The sequence below is a fragment of the Paramisgurnus dabryanus genome, chromosome 8 (assembly GCF_030506205.2).
Source record: "Paramisgurnus dabryanus chromosome 8, PD_genome_1.1, whole genome shotgun sequence".
In the NCBI taxonomy this organism is placed as follows: Eukaryota; Metazoa; Chordata; class Actinopteri; order Cypriniformes; family Cobitidae; genus Paramisgurnus; species Paramisgurnus dabryanus.
Genome location: NC_133344.1, coordinates 9,568,871 through 9,591,882, shown reverse-complemented (window position 1 = coordinate 9,591,882; position 23,012 = coordinate 9,568,871). Strand labels below are relative to the sequence as shown.

The window sequence follows — 23,012 nt, the reverse complement described above, 5'->3', positions numbered from 1 at the left end:
AGCAACTTATTGTGGTGGATTTCCCAAAACCACCATTAGCCAATATTGTCACAACTTCTGTTGTTACAGTATAATTTAACTATTCGGATGTTTCCCAAGACCACCCAAAGAACATTTGCAGACTGCATTACAAACTTGTCTGGTTGGTCAATATATATCACAACATACATGCAACATGCATACAATACATTTTATAATCATCATTTGAAATATATACAATTAACTTTCTACATCCATTAGTTTCTCACAAGTATTCAAGTGCAGCTTGCATGTGTATGCATGCTTTGCTACAAGGGTTGTCAAATGTTATGATGCCAGAAACCTGCAAATATAAAGAATCTTTTGTGAAAGACCCTTTTCCTTCTTACTATTGCTGCTTGCAGTTAGGGTTTAAATCACTTTCTGTTAGATTTTTAGACATCCTAACCCAAACCCCAACTCTAACCCCAACCTCAAGCGACAATGATTTAAAAATAGGGGGGAAAATGTAGAAAAAAATACATAAAATTAAAACGAAAAAGAAAGTCGTGCCACACAAAAACGCTATTTATAGATATCCATGCGAGTGACACGAAGAAGACATTCGTGTTCAAGGCAATCAAAAAAGCTGAATTTCGTGCTATTGACACAAATAAATTATTTTTTACATTTTTCGTGACTATAACACGACTTTCTGTGAGATCAGTCGGGTCTATAGTTAACCTAGACAGTGAAATTATGGTTATTGCTTGTTGGGAAGTGAAGCGCTGATGAGGGGTTGATCAGATGAATGCATATAATTCTCCCAGCTCGAAAACACATGTAGCTTTGATACACTCCTTAAGTTTTAACGCGCTATAAACAAATACAACACAATAACTGCAGTTATATAAAACAAGGCTACACTTTAAAACTTTAAAATGAATAACATTTCTGTAACCATTTTGTAATGCATACCCCTGGTTTCCCAGACAAGGCTTAAGACTAGCCTTAGTTCTCCTAGACTAAGACACATGTTTGAGCTGTCTTTACTGAAGATAACTTGTACTGATAGATCTTAAAAAATGCCATTGTCACTCATTTTTCCCAAGATGCACATTAGTAACGTCGTTTTAAGGCATGTTTATACACTCTTAAAACGAATGTGTTAAAATAACACATCTATTGTGTTGTCCTTAACTTATTTTTGGAACAATACATTTTGTGTTGTTTTAACACATCTTGTGATGTCCCTTTTATTTATTTGAACTAAAAATCAATGCGAAATGACACATACAGTAAGTGTTTAAATAACACATAATGTGTTAAATAGTTTAACCCAAAACAATGTGTTAAAATTAACACATCCTGTATATTTCACAAAAATGTCCTAAAAGCACCATTAGCCAATAATGTAACAACAACTTCCGTTGTTACAGTATAATTTAACAATTCGGATGTTTCCCAAGACCACCCAAAGAACATTTGCAGACTGCATTACCAACTTGTCTGTTTGGTCAATATGTAGACTCACATACAGTACACGGTAAACATTTGCAACATGCTTGCAATACATTATATAATCATCATTTGAAATATATACAAATACCATTCTACATCCATTAGGTTCTCGAAAGTATTAAAAATGCAGCTTTTAAAGAATAGGCATGTGTATGCATGCTTTGCTACAAGGCCGTCAAATGTTATGATGCCAGAAACCTGCAAATAAGGAACTTTTTGTGAAAGACCCTCTTCCTTAAACAAACGTAAACAATTATTTAATGTTGTATGCAAACTTGAAAATAAACAATATTAACATAATTTTTTTGCAGTGCAGCAACTTTCACAATAAATCTTCTTTTATACCAGCTTTACAGAGATAAAACTTTTTTTATAAATATAAGCCATTCAGGAAAGTTTGAAGCAAGAACACAAAAAAAAAACATTACATTTACTCAATTTTTTATGGTAAGTGGTTGCAATCAAGTTATTTAAGCTACATTTAAAATCCAAAATAAAGGTACAATTTTAAAAATATGTTAACAAAAGTCATTATTGACTGTTTATTTCACGCTTCACTGAAAAAAAATGATTCATTCAATTTACTAAATTTTTAAAAATAAGTGGTTGCAATAAATTTATTTCAGCTACATTTAAAAAAATAGAAAAGATTTAAAATAATCGTGGGAAACAAGAAATATAACTTTAATATTTTAAGGTCAATGGACATTTATGGATATACATAAACTATGGAAATGCATTATTCTTCTTAAAAAAGCCAAATGGTTTACAGCCAAGTGTCAACAATGTGATGCTGACTGTTTTAGACAATTTCTGAAAACAGCTGAATGTGTTAATGTGTTAGTTTAACAGGCTTACAAAAGCAGAAATGACATCAAGCAGTGATTAAACATATTAACAACAGTTATTTAAAGTAATAAAATGTATCTAGATCGGTTTTGTAGATCTGTCAAACTCAGATAGCTATAGTTGAAATAAATGTAATGATGTTCAATTAAACCCAGATGTATATTTTAACAAGTCCTTATTTTCAGTTTCTTTTAGTCCAATGTTCATTAATTTGTAGAGATAGCAAAGTCAAACCTGATCTTTTTTATACCGTCGCACTCTTCTGTTCGTAGAGAGTAATATATTACAGTAATGTTGCACTTGAAACCTTGGCTGTAAAGGATATTTGAAAAACCGTAGTCTACGCTGGTGAATGTCGCCCTCTCTTGTGAATCAGTGTACTGTCTTCAACGTTGCCAGGAGCCAACACTCCCGTCTTCTCTTAATCAGCAAACTGATGCTCCGCCCACACTCAGCTATAGTCTTCTCTTCGGATAATCGCCAATCTTCTCTTTAATTTATCTGACTTTAATCTTCTTTGGCGATACGTTTTCACTGTAGCTGCACTGGTTCAATAAAATAATGCCCACGCATCGTACTGATGTCGTTTGAATTTATTTTCACACTCTCTCACTCGCTCTCTCTTCAAACACCGTGAAAACTATAAAAAATATAAACATATAATATTCAAATGCACATCTCACAGACATAATAAACATCCACAAAACGCAATCCTTTCATAATTAGTCCCAATCACGACATTACAATACACAATACACTTATACACACGACGATATACATCTTACATAACAGCACATGAACAACATTATAACATTTAACACAGTTACCGTGTGCGCCTTTTGAACCACATGCAGATAAATCGTAGTTATTTGTGGAAGCCGATCATGTCAGCATGTTAACGTGTCCATGTCGTTGCTACACTCTGTCCCACAATTCCATAGTCCCGCGCTAGAACCATAGACAGTAAAAGAAATGGACACAGCGACCCCATTGGATTCAACGGAGACAAGTGAAGTCAATTAGAAGCACGCACTTCCTGGGTGTCGAGCGTACTGCGCAGACTCAAACTGAGCTCAATGACGTGGATGTCACGTGAGCAACCTGTCTGGCAATTGTAAGTCTTCTAATAGCCGTGCCACGGGAAATCTGAATCACCTACTGAATCTTGCAGAGACGGCGAGCGTGAACAGGAGCACATTTTGGTTAGTATTCTGATTAATAATCTCCCTTGACTTTATGCCTTCACGTCCACCCCATTGCCTCATAGTCAGTAAAAGATTGCCTGTGAGCTTCTCTCCCAGTCCATATGGTAATTTCTCTACTGTGCGACAGAAAGTCGCAGGTTATGACGCAATCGTTAGCCTATTTTTACAAAAACTGCTTCTACTGGGACATAACGTAAGATACATGGTAATGGAGCCTTTTATACATTTTCGTGTTTCTTTAGAAATAATTAATGGACAAATGGAGTCTTTAAACGCCTCAGATGTAAAGTTATTCGCTGTCAAAGTGACGCCAAAATGAATGGGAGTCAATGGGATGCTAACAGCAGATGGGTGTTCGCTAAGCAATGGCGGCGTCCAGGGAAGCTTCAATAAAATATGAAACCCTGCCCCCCTGGCTAGAACACTGGCGTCACGTGCAGAGGCGATTCTAGGGTTAGAGCTTTAGGGGTGCTGAGCACCCAATGAGCTCCGCTGCCACCATCCACTCTTTTTTCCTACAGAAACCAATAATATGTTCAACGGTTCATGGCATGCGCAATGTAGTCTCATGCCCTGTATGTGACCTCAGATAGCGTGTTTCCCTTTCGCGCGAAAGAAGAGGTGACTGGTTTGGAGTATAAGTACTGCAGGTTATGTTACGTGTATCCAGTTTATCACGCCCCACTTGTAATGTTCCTATTCCCCACCAGTGGGGCCCGCCCCACACTTTGAGAAACGCTGCTTTAAAGAATGTTAAAAGAATTAACCTCCTTGAATAATTCTAGGCATAAGATACCCAAAAAGACTCTTACATGTCTTATAAATTAGCCATAGAGATTCCCTATGCTGGTCAGCAGCTAAAACAATCATATAGTTAGGTTTGATTTGTGTAATCAAAATACATTATTTTATTAAACTATGCCTATACCATGAGTTATATCCAGTGTTATCCAGTTAACATACTGTAATTAAATGTGAGTGACAAATACTTTAATTCTTTACACGTTTCTAGTCTTCTATTAAGTTTTCTCGACGTGGGCACCATTCTTACCTCTCTCTCTCTCTCTCTCTCTCTCGCTCGCTCTCTCTCTCCTCTACAATGTCAAATGATCCTTTGTAAAAGCGCGTTCTTGCAGTTGAGTTTTTTCGCTTGAGTTGCATAACTCGCGCGAAGACGCGTTTAAAGGGGAAAGCGCGTGTTTTCGCGGCAATTGCGCCGCCCAATTCGCGTCATTTGCATCGCCCTGTGAGAACGCACCTGGTTGCGTCTTTGCATTGACTTTGTATGTAATCTGTTCGCGCAAATCGTTAAACTTGCGTTGGTGAGTATGCCCTATAATGAATGGAAACGCATTATTCCCTTCACTTCAGTGCACACGCACCAGCGCAGCGAGTGCACGCACACAAGCGCAGCTGGTACACTGGCAAGAGCAGAGCGAGACTTTCAGCCTATGTGCCGGGGCTTAGCCCCGGACGGCCCCGTTGAAAACCCGTGAGAAAGCATGGGAACAGCGGATAGCAACGAATATGTGATAGGGCCGCCGACTGTCAATCAAATTCTTCCAGATCGGGCGGGCCCCTGATTGGTCCGGGCCCGTAAGCAACGCTTACCCTGCTTACCGATAGTTACGCCCCTGGCTTTGGCATGAAATACTTCATGTTAAAGGAATGGCTTCATGTTAAAGGAACTTGGGTGGAGTGATTGCTCGCTGCACCTGAGAAGCCCCATGGTGAGGAGCAGAGAGTTCGCTCACCATACATTCACACGAGACAGAAGCGTTAACGCTTGACGAAAAGCTTGTCTGAAACGTGGCCAAAAGACAATCACTGTGGCCGCAACACATGCTCCGGTCTACCATAAACTTTATTGGCTGGCTCTGCCTAGGATATTTGCATAAGACAATCTGATTGGCTGACGCACACTTTGCCGCTTGAAAAGTTGAGAAATGTTTAACTTCTACAGTGAGCAACGCATGACGTCACCCATTAAAAGTGAATGGGAAGCGTTAACGCTTACGCCCTGTGTGAATGTAAAGTCAGATTGAGCTAATCACTCTGCCCAAGTAGCAGTGCTTCGTCTTCTGAGAATATAGTTCCCAGTATGAATATGGTTAAAAGAACGCTGTGTCTCATATGACCTTGTTATTTGTACACGCTGTAACTATACAAATCACAACATATAAAAAGGAAAACGTTGGCGTTATTTTGTCACTTATTGGGAGCAGTATGCTAGCTGGAGCCATTTCCTTCCAGTCTTTGTGCTAAGATAAGCTAGCGGTGGGTGCGTCAGACAAAGTTACAGCATGCACAGAAATGAAAAGGGTATGTATGGACTTATCTAACTCTGGGGGATACAGTGAATAAGCTAAAATCCCAAAAAGTCAGTGTGTTCCTTTCAAAAAGTGCTGGAGCTCTGAACAGTTTTTTGCAACTCTTTGAAGGTAGGGCCAATATTTGCAGGTTACATCCATAAAAAAGTAATACGTCTTCTGGCAATCTTTTCTTGCAGGTATAGGGGATGGGCAAAAATCTCCACCCTGTACATATTTAAAGCACAGAGCAGCACTCCGTGCCGACATACCACAACTCCAATCCCTCCTCGTCTATCTTGCTGGCAGTTTTTGGGAGATCTCTCTGGCTGCTGACCACTCCCCTCCACAAACACCTCTTCCACTGCCCTACAATATGGAAAATGGTGAAAATAAGACTTTCCTACACAAACTATTCAATAAGAGGATATTGTAGTCCTATAGTGTAATTATCATCTACAATTTTACAAGTTTGGTAATATCCTCATCCTTAGCTATGAAGATGCCTTCAAAGATGTCCGGTTCCTCAGATCTAAAAAAAGGGGCAAAACTATTTATGATAACTTCTTGTCTAGGTTTACTTGATGCACATTAAAAAGCTAAGTAAGGTAACTATATACAGTAAGATTGTATTTGTTAACAATTAGTTAATGCATTAGTTAACATGAACTAACAATGAACAATCCTTCTACAGCATTTATTAATCTTTGTTCATGTCACAGGTCGGGGCGGACCCGAGATAGCTAGAGGGTCACGCCCCTACCTAGTTCCCAACTCGAGGAGGTTCCCAAAGTCACCCCAATGACCAAACCAACACAATAGTAAAATTTAACAACTTTTATTAAATATTAAAAGTTAAAGGGGGAATGGGGAAGGGGCAATTTAAAATGTCTCTCTTTCTCTCTTCCTTCTGGTTTCTCCACAGGTTCGCTGAGGACCAAGGTGAGTGGTCTTAATAACACACGTTACTCACAACTTTGGGCTCTGGATCGTTCTACACAGGCTTGCTAGAAGCAGAGGTAAGTTAGCATTCATAGAAGTGCGTGACTCACAGACTGGGCTTTCTGGTTTCTCCACGGGTTCGCTGAGGACAGAGGTAAGTGGTCATTTAATAACACACGTTACTCACAACGTAGGGCTCTGGAACGTTCTGCACAGGATTTCCAAGAGCAGAGGTGAATTAGCATTCATAAAAGTACAGGACTCTCAGACTGGGACTTTCTGGTTTCTCCACAAATCACACTAATGTTACAGGCAAGTAATTCCTATCCACTGCGCTGGTCAGTTCGACACATTGTTATTTTCACACGGAGCCTCTGGGATGAAACAGTCTCTATCTCCAAAAGAAAGCACAGCACTACACTGCAAGCTTCAGTGAAAACACACAAATTGAGAGTCGGGACTCACCCACAGCATCACACGCACACACTCGTTGTGAGGTAAGGACATAGGCAGCTAATCTCAGATTCCTCCTGTGGCTCGTCGGCCGAAATTTCCAACACACAGGAAAGGTGGAAAGCGATTACTTCTGGATTTGTTCTTCGTATACACTAGACGTCCATCAGCTCACCCACACTTATTCCTCCGGTGGGGCCGGAACTATAAATAGACACTCCAAACACGCACAATAATTCCACCTCTGCAACGTATATACAATATCCCAGCTGTACTCACATGTCGACCCGTCTCATATTGTTTTCTTCACCCAGTTATCCTCACATAACTTCCTCCTCACGGTAAACATCCACCTCTTCCTGTCTCTTTCTTCCCCAAGGGATTTAGATCGTCGCTCTCCAGCCTATAACACAGCCAACCGTACACCAACACCGGCACCACAGAGAAGCACTCCAGTGCAGTGTTCCTTTAATTCTCACGCTCCGTCCTTTCCGCCTCCCTGGGCTGCCGCACTCTTTCCTTCCGCTATAAGCGCTTTATGGATCAACGGCGCCCTCCGGCTCCTCCAAGGACGGAGCGTGTGATCGAGTCTGCCCTAGGCAAAAAAAAAGAACTCGTGCCTGCAACAACCACCGTCCTTCGGGCTTCTTCTGGCCTTTTTTTATGTGCGTTGTCTCTATTCCCTCCTCCAATCATGAATTCCCAGCTTGATTCGTCACACCTGTTGCTCGTTTGTCCATAATCTGAGAGCTAGGGAGACCAGGAAGTAACATTGTGTTTATACACAGAGGTCTGGCAGGAAATCATCTTCAAGTTGAACCAACCTCCTCTGCTTTTGGTTCCGCTCCATTATAGTCACCCTGTGACATCCCCCCCTGCCAAACCGTTCTAGTCCCTAGAACGAGCAGTTGGTGATGGAGAAAGTTAAGTGGGGTCTTTTTTAAAAAAAAAAATGTGGTAGGCCATTGGAGGGCCTTGGTCGCTCAACTCGAGGTGGGGCCCTGCCGACTACGCCAAATCTGTCACAGGTCGGGGCGGACCCGAGATAGCTAGAGGGTCACGCCCCTACCTAGTTCCCACCTCGAGGAGGTTCCCAAAGTCACCCCAATGACCAAACCAACACAATAGTAAAATTTAACAACTTTTATTAAATATTAAAAGGTAAAGGGGGAATGGGGAAGGGGCAATTTAAAATGTCTCTCTTTCTCTCTTCCTTCTGGTTTCTCCACAGGTTCGCTGAGGACCAAGGTGAGTGGTCTTAATAACACACGTTACTCACAACTTTGGGCTCTGGATCGTTCTACACAGGCTTGCTAGAAGCAGAGGTAAGTTAGCATTCATAGAAGTGCGTGACTCACAGACTGGGCTTTCTGGTTTCTCCACGGGTTCACTGAGGACAGAGGTAAGTGGTCATTTAATAACACACATTACTCACAACGTAGGGCTCTGGAACGTTCTACACAGGCTGGCTAGAAGCAGAGGTAAGTTAGCATTCATAGAAGTGCATGGCTCACAGACTGGGCTTTCTGGTTTCTCCACAGGTTCACTGAGGACAGAGGTAAGTGGTCGTTTAATAACACACGTTACTCACAACTTAGGTCTCTGGAACGTTCTGCACAGGATTTCCAAAAGCAGAGTTGAATTAGCATTCATAAAAGTACAGGACTCTCAGACTGGGACTTTCTGGTTTCTCCACAAATCACACTAATGTTACAGGCAAGTAATTCCTATCCACTGCGCTGGTCAGTTCGACACATTGTTATTTTCACACGGAGCCTCTGGGATGAAACAGTCTCTATCTCCAAAAGAAAGCACAGCACTACACTGCAAGCTTCAGTGAAAACACACAAATTGAGAGTCGGGACTCACCCACAGCATCACACGCACACATTCGTTGTGAGGTAAGGACATAGGCAGCTAATCTCAGATTCCTCCTGTGGCTCGTCGGCCGAAATTTCCAACACACAGGAAAGGTGGAAAGCGATTACTTCTGGATTTGTTCTTCGTATACACTAGACATCCATCAGCTCACCCACACTTATTCCTCCGGTGGGGCCGGAACTATAAATAGACACTCCAAACACGCACAATAATTCCACCTCTGCAACGTATATACAATATCCCAGCTGTACTCACATGTCGACCCGTCTCATATTGTTTTCTTCACCCAGTTATTCTCACATAACTTCCTCCTCACGGTAAACATCCACCTCTTCCTGTCTCTTTCTTCCCCAAGGGATTTAGATCGTCGCTCTCCAGCCTATAACACAGCCAACCGTACACCAACACCGGCACCACAGAGAAGCACTCCAGTGCAGTGTTCCTTTAATTCTCACGCTCCGTCCTTTCCGCCTCCCTGGGCTGCCGCACTCTTTCCTTCCGCTATAAGCGCTTTATGGATCAACGGCGCCCTCCGGCTCCTCCAAGGACGGAGCGTGTGATCGAGTCTGCCCTAGGCAAAAAAAAAGAACTCGTGCCTGCAACAACCACCGTCCTTCGGGCTTCTTCGGGCCTTTTTTTATGTGCGTTGTCTCTATTCCCTCCTCCAATCATGAATTCCCAGCTTGATTCGTCACACCTGTTGCTCGTTTGTCCATAATCTGAGAGCTAGGGAGACCAGGAAGTAACATTGTGTTTATACACAGAGGTCTGGCAGGAAACCATCTTCAAGTGGAACCAACCTCCTCTGCTTTTGGTTCCGCTCCATTATAGTCACCCTGTGACATTCATGTTAATATCTGCATTTACAATACATTTATAAAATTAAAGGTTGTAACTGTTAACATGAATTAATGCACCATGAACAAACATTAATAACTGTACTGACATTAACTAACATTAACAATAATTTTATTAACATTTAATACATGATGAAAAATGATGTATGTGCATTTCGATTTGTGGAGTGCTTTTGTGGAATGGTCTGAGTAATTCAATCAAACAAAGTGTTAATATGCTGCAGTTTAAAAAAAGGTACAAGAGTTTTATTTTTGATAAGTACAAAAGTGGTGAGGGCGAATGATAATTCATTATTGATGTAAATGCTGCTTGATAAAGACTCCGTTATATGCTTCTTTTTGTAAATATTAAGTTTGATATATCTTGTTCGATTGTGATTTTTTTTATTTATTAGGTAGTTACTGGGGGTAGGTCTTGATAAGCCTAGGGCTTCTACCTATCCCTTTTCGAACAGGGTGTTAATATGTAAAATTTGTTTTATTTAATTATATGTATATTCTATACGCATAGTCGTCTTTTAATTGTTCGAAATAAAATATTTCATTCAAATATTGTTAATTGTTTGTTCATGTTAGTTAATGCATTTACTAATAGTTACTAATACAACATTATTGTAAAGTGTTACTATTTACTTCTTAATACAAACACTGTGTTACAAAGTTTGGAGTACCTAACAGCATTCTTTAAACGATATTACTTGTGGTTTCCCTCTACTGAAACAACAAGCATATCTGCGGTGCATGCAGATGAAGGCTCTTACTTGCATATATTGTCCACCTTGAATCGCACAGCCTCCCACTCAAAAAACGTTTCTGAAAACTGTCTCCTGAGATCTTGCCAGTCTATTAAAAATAAGGAAATCAACAGCTAATAATGTGCAACAAATACATTAGCACATAGCAGCTTTTCAACCTACAATTTTAATTATCAATACTGTAGGATAAATACTCACACAACCAAAGCAGACAGTTCGCTGATCCAGCATTCTTAAAAATGCTTGAAAGGACAGTCCTGGTGCCGCCATCTTCATTTCTTCAAATGAAAACAAGATATCTATTGCATAAATTGTGGCAAAATGAAGGGTTGCCGGCCAGTAGCCATTTCTGTTTAGGTATTTTTTACCATTTATTGTCATGACTGGGAACAGGAATCAGGACGCAAGTGCAGGGTTCACCATGAAATAAATAACATTTAATATAAAATGAACAGAAACAAAACACGAGGAGTAAAACAGCAACACTGGAACATCCAATACAGAGAACAACAGGAACAGACGTGGAAAGGCGACAATGACAATGATCCGGCCACAGGTGAGAAACAGACAGCACTATAAATACACAACACTTAACAGGGAACAGGTGTGATGAATCAGTCCGTGAATTGTCCAGGTGACGTAATCGGAGACACAAACAAAACATGACACGGATCACCGTGACATGACCCCTCCCTCTACGAGTGGCTACCAGACACTCACATAAACAAAACAAACACAAAAGTCTGGTAGCGAGAGTCCAAGGGAGGGGTGGAGGGCTTAGGGACCCTGGCGAAGCCGGCAGCCGCCGGGATGAGACCAACAGGAACGGTAGGCCGGACTGCGCCAGGAGAACCGGAGCGATCGCTCCGAGAACCGAGGCAGACGAATTACCCCCCTCCTGGGAATCGCCGACGATCAGCTGCCCCCGGAAGTCATCTCCCATCCCCTCGCGGAAACGGAGACCCTCTCTCGGTAGCCACCCCGGGGAAATGATCGGGCGTGGTCCGTTCCGGATCCCCCTGCGAGCAGGATGGTGGTCCTCCGAGGGACCGTCAACGACGACATAACCGTTGGAGGACTGCCTGGGCCGATCCTCCTCCCGCATGCTCGCAGGAGCGAGCGATCGCTCACGGTGGTCCCCAAGAGACATCGGGGCTGATGGGGAATGAACCCCGATGTCACTACTCCCCCTCGACGAAACTCCTGGGGGAGCCGCCCTCCGTGAACCCGCTGCGTCCAGTCTGGCCGGATCATTCTGTCATGACTGGGAACAGGAATCAGGACGCAAGTGCAGGCTTCACCATGAAATAAATAACATTTAATATAAAATGAACAGAAACAAAACACGAGGAGTAAAACAGCAACACAGGAACATCCAATACAGAGAACAACAGGAACAGACGTGGAAAGGCGACAATGATCCGGCCACAGGTGAGAAACAGACAGCAGTATAAATACACAACACTTAACAGGGAACAGGTGTGATGAATCAGTCCGTGAATTGTCCAGGTGACGTAATCGGAGACACAAACAAAACATGACACGGATCACCGTGACATGTATACATTACTTTCTACTCTTCATACATTACTAAAATGTTGAAATCAATTATGAAAAGATTTTTAAGACTCTACTATAACAGAACAAAACAAAGTTCTTCACATTCTTACCATTAATTGTGACCACAGCAACTGTCTTTCCTGGACAGACCCTTAACGACTCTGGTGAACAACCACAGATTTTGTCAGACATTTCCACAGGTACAAGCCGCATTGAAAAACATCAGTGGAGGACAATTAAGATCATTTGTTTTGACTGAGTAATATAAGATTGTAATGGTGGTGTAGCACATTGCTGAAAAAGTACATGAGATAGGCTTAAAATGCTGACTGAAACGGAGTATCCACATAAATTCAACACCAAACAATGATACAAAAAGGTATAATTGAAATAGTAGCATTTTACTGTAGTTTAACTATTCTGAAAATGATATATGTCGTACATACACAATATGTACATACACAAAACTTGGGAAAAAAACCACAATGGGAAAGAGCCTTATACACCACAACAGTTGTTGGAGGCAATGGCTGGAAGAATCCAGCAGTCATTGCATCTCTGCTATGGAGGACATGATGACGTCACTTTCAGCACAGAAGAAGGGACAAGGTCGTCAGTCACAACACTGGATAACAGCTTGGGCTTCTCCCACACTCTGGCAGATGTGCTGCCACATTTCTTGTGTTCAGCAGACAGGGTCTCTCTGCCCTCCACCTCTCTGAAAAGAGAATTTTTGTGTGCTCCAGTCTGAGGAAGCCTGAAGAGGATCTCTTGGGGTTCCAGGAGGTGATGCGTCATTACTTGAGAAATCTTTCAGTGAATACACTCTGTTAAAATATATAGAGTATACAAAAACAATACTTTTATATTTCCCTTTATGTACATATATTTACAGCATTTAATTGTACTTCATGGAATGGCTTTGAGTGTAAAAGGTCCAGCATTCTATCAAATTTAAGAAAAGAAACTACGTATTTACATTATAACCCACTGTCATATTCTGTATATGTACAGATAAAAATGATCATTTAAACACACTGAAGTACACCAACAGTCTCTAGAGCAAAGGCCACCTCACAATGAGTGTCAGAAGCATTGGGAGGATCAGTGTTCGGAATGTGATCAGCTTTAGAGGATAAAAACAACACAAAGCAACATTTATCTATAATATACAATAAAGTATACATACATACAAAATTCCAACTTGTCCCAAGGCTAGCGGCACAGTCTAGTTACCAGTCTGAAATGGTGCAAGCTCTTTGTTTAAATGTCTCGTTTTTACTGTGTTTTGAAGCTTTGATTGTGTTTACGGTGTGCAATATAACATTCAGTGTGTTTATGTTTCACATGTAAATAACATATTTTTCACACAATCTACTTATCTATATACCGCTGTCTGATGTCTTCTTTGTTCTATGAAGTCCTGTAAGTAAACAATGTACATTCTAAAAATATATTTTTAAAATATAAACAATGCTTACCTTTCTTTTTGCTTGACCTTGGCCTTGCATAGAAAATATTTCCATCAATGTCTCTTTTTCTCCAATGCACCCTCGGCTCAGGTGTCTTCATTGGTGCTGCTGCCTTTCTTGCAGTTCACCAAGAAAGTCATCAAGACTTTGGAGCTCATCCTTTAGTTCTTGACCATCAACCAACTTATCCAAGATCAAGAGATGTTCTTGGAGTTCTGAATGGATGGACATGGTGATGAGCAGAAACACAAACATACAGAAACACTCAAGACAGAGAGCACTACAGAAAGACTGACAAGTACAGTTTAACAAGACAGACGCAGACGTAAAATGTAAGTGTGTGTGCGCGCGCGTGTGTGTGTGTGTGTGTGTGCACATACATTTTACATCAGTATTCTTTTCATCTGTGTGGGAAAATTGAAAATTAAGCTCAAATCTATGTGACATTGATTTTAAACAGTTAAACTTGTATAATGTATACTGATCGTGTTGGCTAAAATTGGCTTTAATTATTTCATATTAAAACATGATGAGCCACAATAGGTGCTGTTATGAATTAAGATCTATTTCGACCTCACTCAGACCGTCACCACGGTCTTACCTTGAATGATGCAATCCTTCAACCTATCCTCGAGACATTATATCAACAAAGTCATGTGACCTCGGGAGGCCTGGCCGCCGTCTATAAAACCCCCCAGTGGCAACGCCTCTTCCTCTTTGCTTTACTCGCCTCATCTGAGACAGGTAAGTGGTGTATTTTGAGACACAAAACTATTTTGGGACTCCACTGTTGTTAATCCGTCACTTTTTGTGCAGGTGCCTTGTGTCCCTGAGGATTGTGTGTGGTGTTCCCACTGACAGAGAGTTGTTTTTTCTCTACAGGAGTAAAAACCCTTTACTATAACTATTTTGAGTTCATTCCCGTTTGCTTGCTGTCCGCAGGAAGTGGGGTTTGTTAACTCCCCTACCCCCCAGCGTGCGTTCGCGCACCTTATATGGGGGAGGTGAGTTTTTTGTTAATATAAAATATAAAGTAAAATGATTTAAAAAAAACAACAACATTTTGTTTGGCCTTTTTCTGTTTGTAGAACATTGGCAATTTGGGTTTTTTCACTTATTGAAGCTGGCCAGCAGTTAGACTAATTAATTAATTGTTAAATTAATTAGGTAATTGGACGCATACTGTGTGTATTGCTCTTGTCTTTTGTTACCCTTTTTCCAGCTATACGTAGCTGTTGGGCCCTGACTATTGTGGTTTTTTGTTCGCAAAAAACTAAAACATATCATAGTGATGTCGTCACACTTGTGCCGTTTTTGTCGGGTGGCACTGGATGCCCGTGATGGCCATTGTGAATGCCCCTCTTGCTTAGGCATGGCTCATTTATTAGAGGACATTGAGAACCCCTGTACAGCTGCGCTAGAGCTGTCTGCTGAGGAGCGTGCCCTGAGAGCCCAAAGGGCGGAGAAGTCTGTTCAGGCTTCAGCGGTACAGCCTTCACTGGGTGACACAGGACGTGTTTCTAAAAAACACTCCAAGAAACGTAAACGTGAGCACCCCCCTGAACACAGAAAGGGGCAAGGCTCAGATTCACAACCGGACCCTCAGTCCCAGATCTTAGCTGCCATACGTGGTTTGTCTGATCGTTTGGGAAAGATTGAGGCTCAACATTCTGTGGCGAGGCCCACTTCAGAGGCGGGACCCTCAAGGGTTTCCTCCCCTGAGAGGTTGACCTCCTATCAACAGGGAGATGAGGATCACCCTGACGCCCTCTCTCTTTATGCCCCAGCCTCCCCTTTTGGAAGTGGTGGGCAGGCTGAAGAGGCCGCTGAGTCTGACCATTTTTTAGATGGACTGTCTGCTTTGTCCGACCCAGGTGACAATGAGCCCTCAACCATGGATATTATCTCCAAGGTGTTGAGTGCGGCAAAGATTGTGGGTCTTGATGTTCCGACTGTGCCCCCGGCTCCGTTGGAGGGAGTGTGGGCAGGTATCTCCCAGTCCCAGCAATCGGTTTCGGTCCCTGTGGCTGGGGATTATTTGCAGATGCTAAGAAAGGCATGGAGCGCCCCTAGTGGGGCCCCTCAGTTTAATGCGGGCTGCCGGAGATTGGCTAAAATACCATATACTCCCGACACTGGTATGGGAGATATGCCTCCAGTTGAACGGGAAATGGCAGCCTTGACGTCTCTGGGCCCGGAGCGTGTGACGGCTACTCCACGCTGTCCGGTTAAAGAGTGCGATAAGACTAGTCTAGTGTGTCGCACCTACAATGCCGCCACAAGGGCGGCTCGCTCTGGTAACGCGCTTGCCATTTTGTTGGCGGCCCTTAGGAAGACTGCCAATCCTAATGACAAGGATACTATGAGTCTCATAGACTCCGCCCTTGTTACCCATTCTCAGCTAACCAGAGATATTGGGTCTACTATGGCGTCAGCTGTGATGTCACGACGGCAGGTTTGGTAAGCGCAAACGTCTCTACCGGAAAATATCCGGAAAGAGCTTGTGCAAATGCCGGTTGTCCCAGGACAGGTTGTTCATCCTGACTCCCAAGGATTGTTGGATAAGGCTGAGCAGTCTCGGCGAACTAGAGATTGCGTTCAATGCACTTTCGGCAGGGCTGCTGTTGCCAGGTATATGCCCAGGGGCTCCCGGCCTCCGCACCAACCCAATTGGGGGCATTGCAAGCAGCAGACTGTGGCGTTCTCACCTCCCAATGGTGGTTATGGACAACCACCCCAACGCAGGCAAGGTTTTCGGCCCTACCCTCCGGCCAGAGGTACTCCTCAGAGAAAGCGCCCCCCCCAGAGGCTCAGGGCCTCATGGGGGTCACCCCTAGGGGTATGGGGGTAGACGCCGGAACTCGTCCCCAGCGGTGCCTGGACAGCTGGGTGAGAAAGATTTCAGACCCGTGGGTACTGGGTACGGTATCAAACGAGTACCGACTACAGTTTCGGCGCCGTCCCCCTCCTTTCTCGCGGGTCCGCATGACTCTCGTCAGGGATCCGGTCCAGGCTCAGTTTTTAATACGGGAGATTTTAATCCTTCTACAGAAGGATGCAATCATGAAAGTCGATCCCAGCGAACAGCTCGCTGGCTTTTATTCCACGTATTTCCTCGTTCCAAAAAAAGATGGTGGGTTGCACCCCATCTTGGACCTAAGGCGGTTAAACACCTTCATGAAGGTTTTGCCTTTCAAGATGCTGACCACAAATCAGGTATTGGAATCTCTAGAGAGAGGAGAGTGGTTCACCTCCATCGATCTAAGAGATGCATACTTTCACGTGCCCATCTTCCCAGCCCACTGGCCTTTTCTTCGGTTTGCCTTCCAGGGACAAGCATACCAGTTCAAGGTCCTGCCATTTGGCCTGTCCCTCTCCCCGAGAGTGTTTACCCGGGTGGTAAGAGCTGCCTTGTCTCCACTCCTACTGTCAGGGATGAAAATCCTTCCCTATCTGGACGATTGGCTGGTTTGCGCTCCATCTCCCAGCCAAGTCTCAGAGGACACGAGGTCACTTGTCTCACACATCCAGTCCCTGGGCTTCACAGTGAATGTGAAGAAAAGCAACCTCGAGCCAAGGCAGCAGGCAGTCTTTTTGGGTCTCTGCCTGAATTCTGTCACAATGTCAGCGTCTCTCACTGTGCAGAGGGTGCAATCGATCTGACCCTCTTGGACCAATTTCAGCTGGGCAGGCGGGTGAAACTGGTTCAGTTTCAGCGGCTGCTGGGCATGATTTCGGCTGCTGTGGCTGTCGTTCCCTTAGGCCTTCTCAGGGCTCGGCCGCTGCAGAGATGGCTGAATGCCCTCAAACTCCACCCGAAGGTGGACAGGCACGTAAAGATTCGTGTGTCACGCACATGCCTCCAAGCTCTGTGTCCGTGGCGGGACCAAGCACTTTTGGTCCAAGGAGTCCCTCTGGGGCTCATTCCTTTGCGCCGAACGGTGGTGACAACAGATGCCTCCCTGACCGGTTGGGGAGGAGTCTGGGAAGGCAGGATGGTGCGAGGTGTGTGGGAACCACCTTGGACGGAAGCACACATCAATGTTTTGGAGTTGAGGGCGTGTCACCTTTCTCTGAAGGCTCTCCTCCCTTTTATTCGGGACAAACATGTCCTAGTGAGAAAAGACAGTTCCTGCACTGTGTATCACATAAATCACCAGGGAGGCACCAGGTCTCTGCAGTGTCTCCAGGTCGCACAGGAACTCCTGTTTTGGGCCATTCAACACCTGGCTTCACTCAGGGCGATTTACATTCCGTGAGTTCTGAACCAGGCAGCGGACCTTCTGTCCAGGTCTGGCCCTCCCCCAGGAGAGTGGAGACTCCATCCGGAGGTAGTGGCCCTCCTGTGGACTCGGTTTGGCAGGGCACGGACCGACCTGTTTGCATCAACAGTGACTACCCACTGCAAGATGTGGTTCTCCATGCTGGGTCAAGGAGGTCCCCTGGGCTTGGATGCACTATCTCGAGAGTGGCCGGAAGGATTATTGTATGCTTTTCCTCCGTTCCCTCTGCTTCCCAAGGTTCTCCACAGGGTCGCCATCGGCCATTACAAGGTGCTACTGATAGCTCCTCGATGGCCAAGAAGGCATTGGTTCCCTGCACTCCTTCGCTTGGTGTATGGGGAGCCTTGGGCCCTGCCAGTCAGAGCGGACCTACTTTCTCAGGCGGAGGGGCAAATATGGCACCCGAAGCCAGCCATCTTGCAGCTCTGGGCTTGGCCCCTTCTCAGCCCCTCTCTCAGGGGCTAGATAAAGGGGTTTTGCACAACATAGATAACGCCAGGGCTCCCTCCACTCGTTCTAACTATGCCCAGAAGTGGAGGGTGTTCTCAAGATGGTGTCGCAGTAGGCAGGAGGATCCAGCAACTTGCTCTGTCCAACATGTTCTTCGCTTTCTTCAGACGCTTCTGGACTCAGGGAGGGCGTCTAGCACCATTAAGGTGTATTCTTCTGCAATATCCCTTTTCCATAAAACTGTGGAGGGTGTTACTTTAGGGAGACATCCCTTGGTGTCCCAGTTCATTAAAGGGGTGTGTAGACTACGCCCGTACAGGTCCCCTAGATCTCCTTCATGGGAGCTTCCCTTGGTGCTGAAGGCCTTGACTCAAGCCCCTTATGAACCCCTAGAACAGGCTACACTTAGGTTTCTGTCTCACAAAACAGCCTTTCTCTTGGCTATATGTTCTGCTAAGAGGGTTGGCGAACTGCATGCTCTATCCGTTAGTGAGGACTGTTTAAGATGGAAGGCCGAAAACACTGGTGTGTCTCTCTGGCCGAACCCCTCTTTTCTGCCTAAGGTGGTCAACCCTCAGAATCTTAACCAGGTGATTGAGATAAGCTCCTTTCAGCTTGACCCGGCTCTTCCACCGGAGGATGCAAGCTTGCTTACTTTATGTCCAGTGAGGGCGCTGCGGGCTTATCTTGCTCGCACTCAGGCTCTGAGATGCTCTCATACCCAACTTTTTGTTTGTTTTGGTGACAGGAATTTGGGGCTCCCTGTGTCTAAACAGACCTTGTTCCACTGGATTGTGGACACCGTCTCTGCAGGCTATTCGGGACAAAATCTCCCAGTTCCAGCTAATCTGGTGGCCCACTCGACCAGGGGCGTGGCCGCTTCCTGGGCTGCTCTTAAAGAAGTTTCTCTTTCAGAAATTTGTGCTGCAGCAACATGGTCTGCTCCCTGTACTTTCTCCAGGTTCTACAGAGTGAATGTGGCATCCCTTCACCACTGGGTTCAGCCATTCTCCTCTCGGCCGTGGGGCGCGTTTGTGACGGGGCAGAGCCCCCTGTTCCTCGCGACCCTGATGGTACTTGTCATCCAAGGTATGACTGTGGTGACGGTCTGAAAATAATGAACTTTCATTTTTGGGTGAACAATCCCTGTAAGAAATAAAGTTAAACTTTCACTTTTGAGACAAAGTAAGAAGTCGGACATTATAAAACTAAAGTTTTCTTTGAAAAGTTTTTGCACTCGGAATTCACAGTGTCTCTCTAGCTGTGCCCCTCAGGCACGTGCCATTAAGCAAGACCAGCATTGGTGGCGTTAAGTCCGCTTGAAATGGTTTCGTATCCCACAGACACTAGCGTTAAGACGCTGCTCTCCATCTTCGTGGGCTGTGGAACCTCTGCAACGGTGGTATCCAAACAGATTTGTTTTCCTTTCTTTCGTCCTCGTTTACCTTTGTCTTTAGGTTAGATCGTAAGTTATGACTATAACTATGGATCTATGAGACCGAACGATGACCGTCACCATTTCTTGTCGCTCGGAACGGGCTGAGGCGTTCCAGGCAAGAGGAAGAGGCGTGGCCACCGGGGGGGGGGGTTTATAGACGGCGGCCAGGCCTCCCGAGGTCACATGACTTTGTTGATATAATGTCTCGAGGATAGGTTGAAGGATTGCATCATTCAAGGTAAGACCGTGGTGACGGTCATTGTTCGGTCTCATAGATCCATAGTTATAGTCATAACTTACATTATATTGTTTTATTATAGATCATATCTGACCGTTTATTGTATAATTTTGTGTGGATTTTAAATGATTACTGGACTGGAAAACAAACCAATCTGGCAACACTGTTCTTCGTCTGATCATGTTGGCTAAAATTGGATTAATAGTTGCGAGCTAGTGTAATATAGGTAACATATCACTACTGAAATCTTGCATTTCCCTGAATCTTGCATGATTAGTTACCTTATTTGCGACAGAATGAATTATAGCTAATTTTGCTATTAGCCTACTGCATATGTGGTGCAACATGACTTCTATTATTTACCATCCTAAGATTGCTACCGTATACATAATGTTCCAAACACAACTTATTGTTACGATTAAACATTTTTTTGCTGTGTAAATGTAAGAATTACCTTCATCTCAACTTCCGAGTTGAAATAGCATGGACCTTCGTCTCATTCGATGACGTCACAGTTATTACAGGACTTTAAATAAACAAATTAATAATTAATCAACTTATTAATTAATCGAACACAAGTAAAATGTATATTTAGATCTATATTTATTAACATCAACGATCATTTGATAAAAATTATTTAACACCCAGCATGCATCACGTCTAATAAAGCACTACATGATCAGAAAACGCTTAAAATACTTAATCTCATGTGCCGTGGAGCGTTGTTAAAGTCACCTCTGAATGTTGTCTTACATGCAGTTGAACGCTGTTTTAATAAAACTCCTCTCTGAATGTTATTTTACCCACATTTGAGCGTTGTTAAACTCACCGCTGAATGCTATTGATCCTGCAGTTGAACTCACCGGAAACAGCTGTTGACTCCGAGGGACTTTTAACATTAAAAACCAGTTGAAAATGACCAGATAAATATTGACTTGCGCTGGCGTAGATCGTTAATTGTTGCCGATTCCTATTTATTCTTATGTATTGCAGTCTTGATAAGATCTTGTGAAAAAATGTTGAGCTTCCCTGCAGCCCGACTGGCAGAAAAAATCGTGCTATATGCACGAAAGATGCATCCAATTGAAATACATTAGTTTAAAAAAACGTGCTGTAATTACGCAAATAACGAAATAAACGTGTTCCTGCCACGAATAAATAGATTAAATTACGTGACCAAATCACGAAATGCCGTGAGACTGGGTTGGCAGTTCAGTATATTTTATTCATTTTTAGATGTGCCTGTCAATCAAACCTGAACACACATATTTATTCTGATGTAAAAGGTACAGATGATTTCATCCACATATTCCCCAGAGATCCCATGACCCTCTGCCACACACACAACACATACAGTCTGAACCTTCAGGGTAAAATTCATTCATGGTTTAACGGAAATTATTTGATTCAGTCAGCTGGACTGAACATTAAACACTTTTAAACATTTTACATTTTATCATGGGGTATACAGTAGGTCTGTGGAGGAACAGAGAGAGAGAGAGAGAGAGAGAGAGAGAGAGAGAGAGAGAGAGAGAGAGAGAGAGAGAGAGAGAGAGAGAGAGAGAGAGAGAGAGAGAGAGAGAGAGAGAGAGAGCAGGTGTCAGGTGGAATTCAATCAATAAGCAGAACATTGACATCACAGTGAGAGGAGCATAACATCAAAAAAATGAGAATAGTAAGCTGAGGAAGGGCTGCTTCAATATACTTCCTAACAGATGCCTTCTCACAATGTGTCCTTTCACCAAACAAAAAGCAAATACCTCTTAGCCACAAAACATATTGCACTATTTCTGCATGTGTGGATAAAAACAGACTGTAATTTAAGCCAGTGGTTCTCAAACTGGGGGCCGGGGCCCCCAGGGGGGCCACGAGATGGTGCCAGGGGGGCCCCAGTTTTATGACATTTTATAAAATACATTCATTTATCATGAATTCTGTGTAATTAAACCTAAAATAAATAAGGCTACTAACCAACAGCACTACTTTGTATAACTTAATATGTTTTGTTTAATTAAAATGTTAAATTTTAGAACCGTTTTTTGTCATACATTTTCTCTGCGGGGGCCGCGAAGGAATGCACCGTACACAAGGGGGGGCGCACGCGGAAAAAGTTTGAGAACCACTGATTTAAGCAGTTGTGTAGGTAAATGTTCAGATGGCGAAATAAAATCAGTTCAGTAACACACAAGATGCAGCAATGAGCACATTATCACAATCCACACAGTGCTGCAGAAATAAAAGTTTGTATGCCACTGGTTGTGTGTATTATATTGCATTTCTCTCAAGAGATCCTTCTAGACCCCACACTGCACCCTTAAATGTACACTGTAAAAATACTTTGCTTCCTTAAAATTTTTTGTCAAATCAACTCGGATTTACAAGTAATTTCAACTTCCTATTATTTATCTTGACTAGAGATGAGTTGTTATAACTTATAAAATTAAGTTGACTTTTCTTAACTATATTTTATAGGTTGTGACAACTCATCTCTGTTGACATGACTTGTAAATCTGAGTTGATTTAACAAAATATTTTAAGGCAGCAAAGTATTTTTTACATTGTATAGTTCACACAAAAAGGGAAATTCTGTCATTATTTACTCACTCTCATGTTGTTACAAACCTGTATTCTGATGAAAACAATGGACAATACTTTGAGGAATGTTTGTAACCAAACCAATCAGAAGCACCATTGACTTCCATAGTATTCTTTATTTCTGAAAGTCAATGGGCCTTCAATTTGTAAGTTACAAACATTCCTTTAAGATTCATATGACATATACTTAACGGCCTTGAAACCTGGAGTGCATTAAAGTGCTTGTCTTTAAACACCCAGTATCTT

The 23,012-nt window shown here is 43.2% G+C and overlaps 1 long non-coding RNA gene across 1 annotated transcript; it reads right to left on the bottom strand.

The window, feature by feature from the left end:
• Positions 1–13,786: 13,786 nt before the first annotated feature.
• On the bottom strand, positions 13,787–21,178 carry LOC135771867 (uncharacterized). Its single transcript, XR_010543098.1, has 3 exons — positions 20,907–21,178; positions 20,626–20,697; positions 13,787–13,977 (listed from the first exon to the last, which is right to left on the bottom strand). It is a non-coding gene; the product is annotated as an uncharacterized lncRNA (long non-coding RNA).
• Between the last annotated feature and the right edge of the window lie 1,834 nt (positions 21,179–23,012).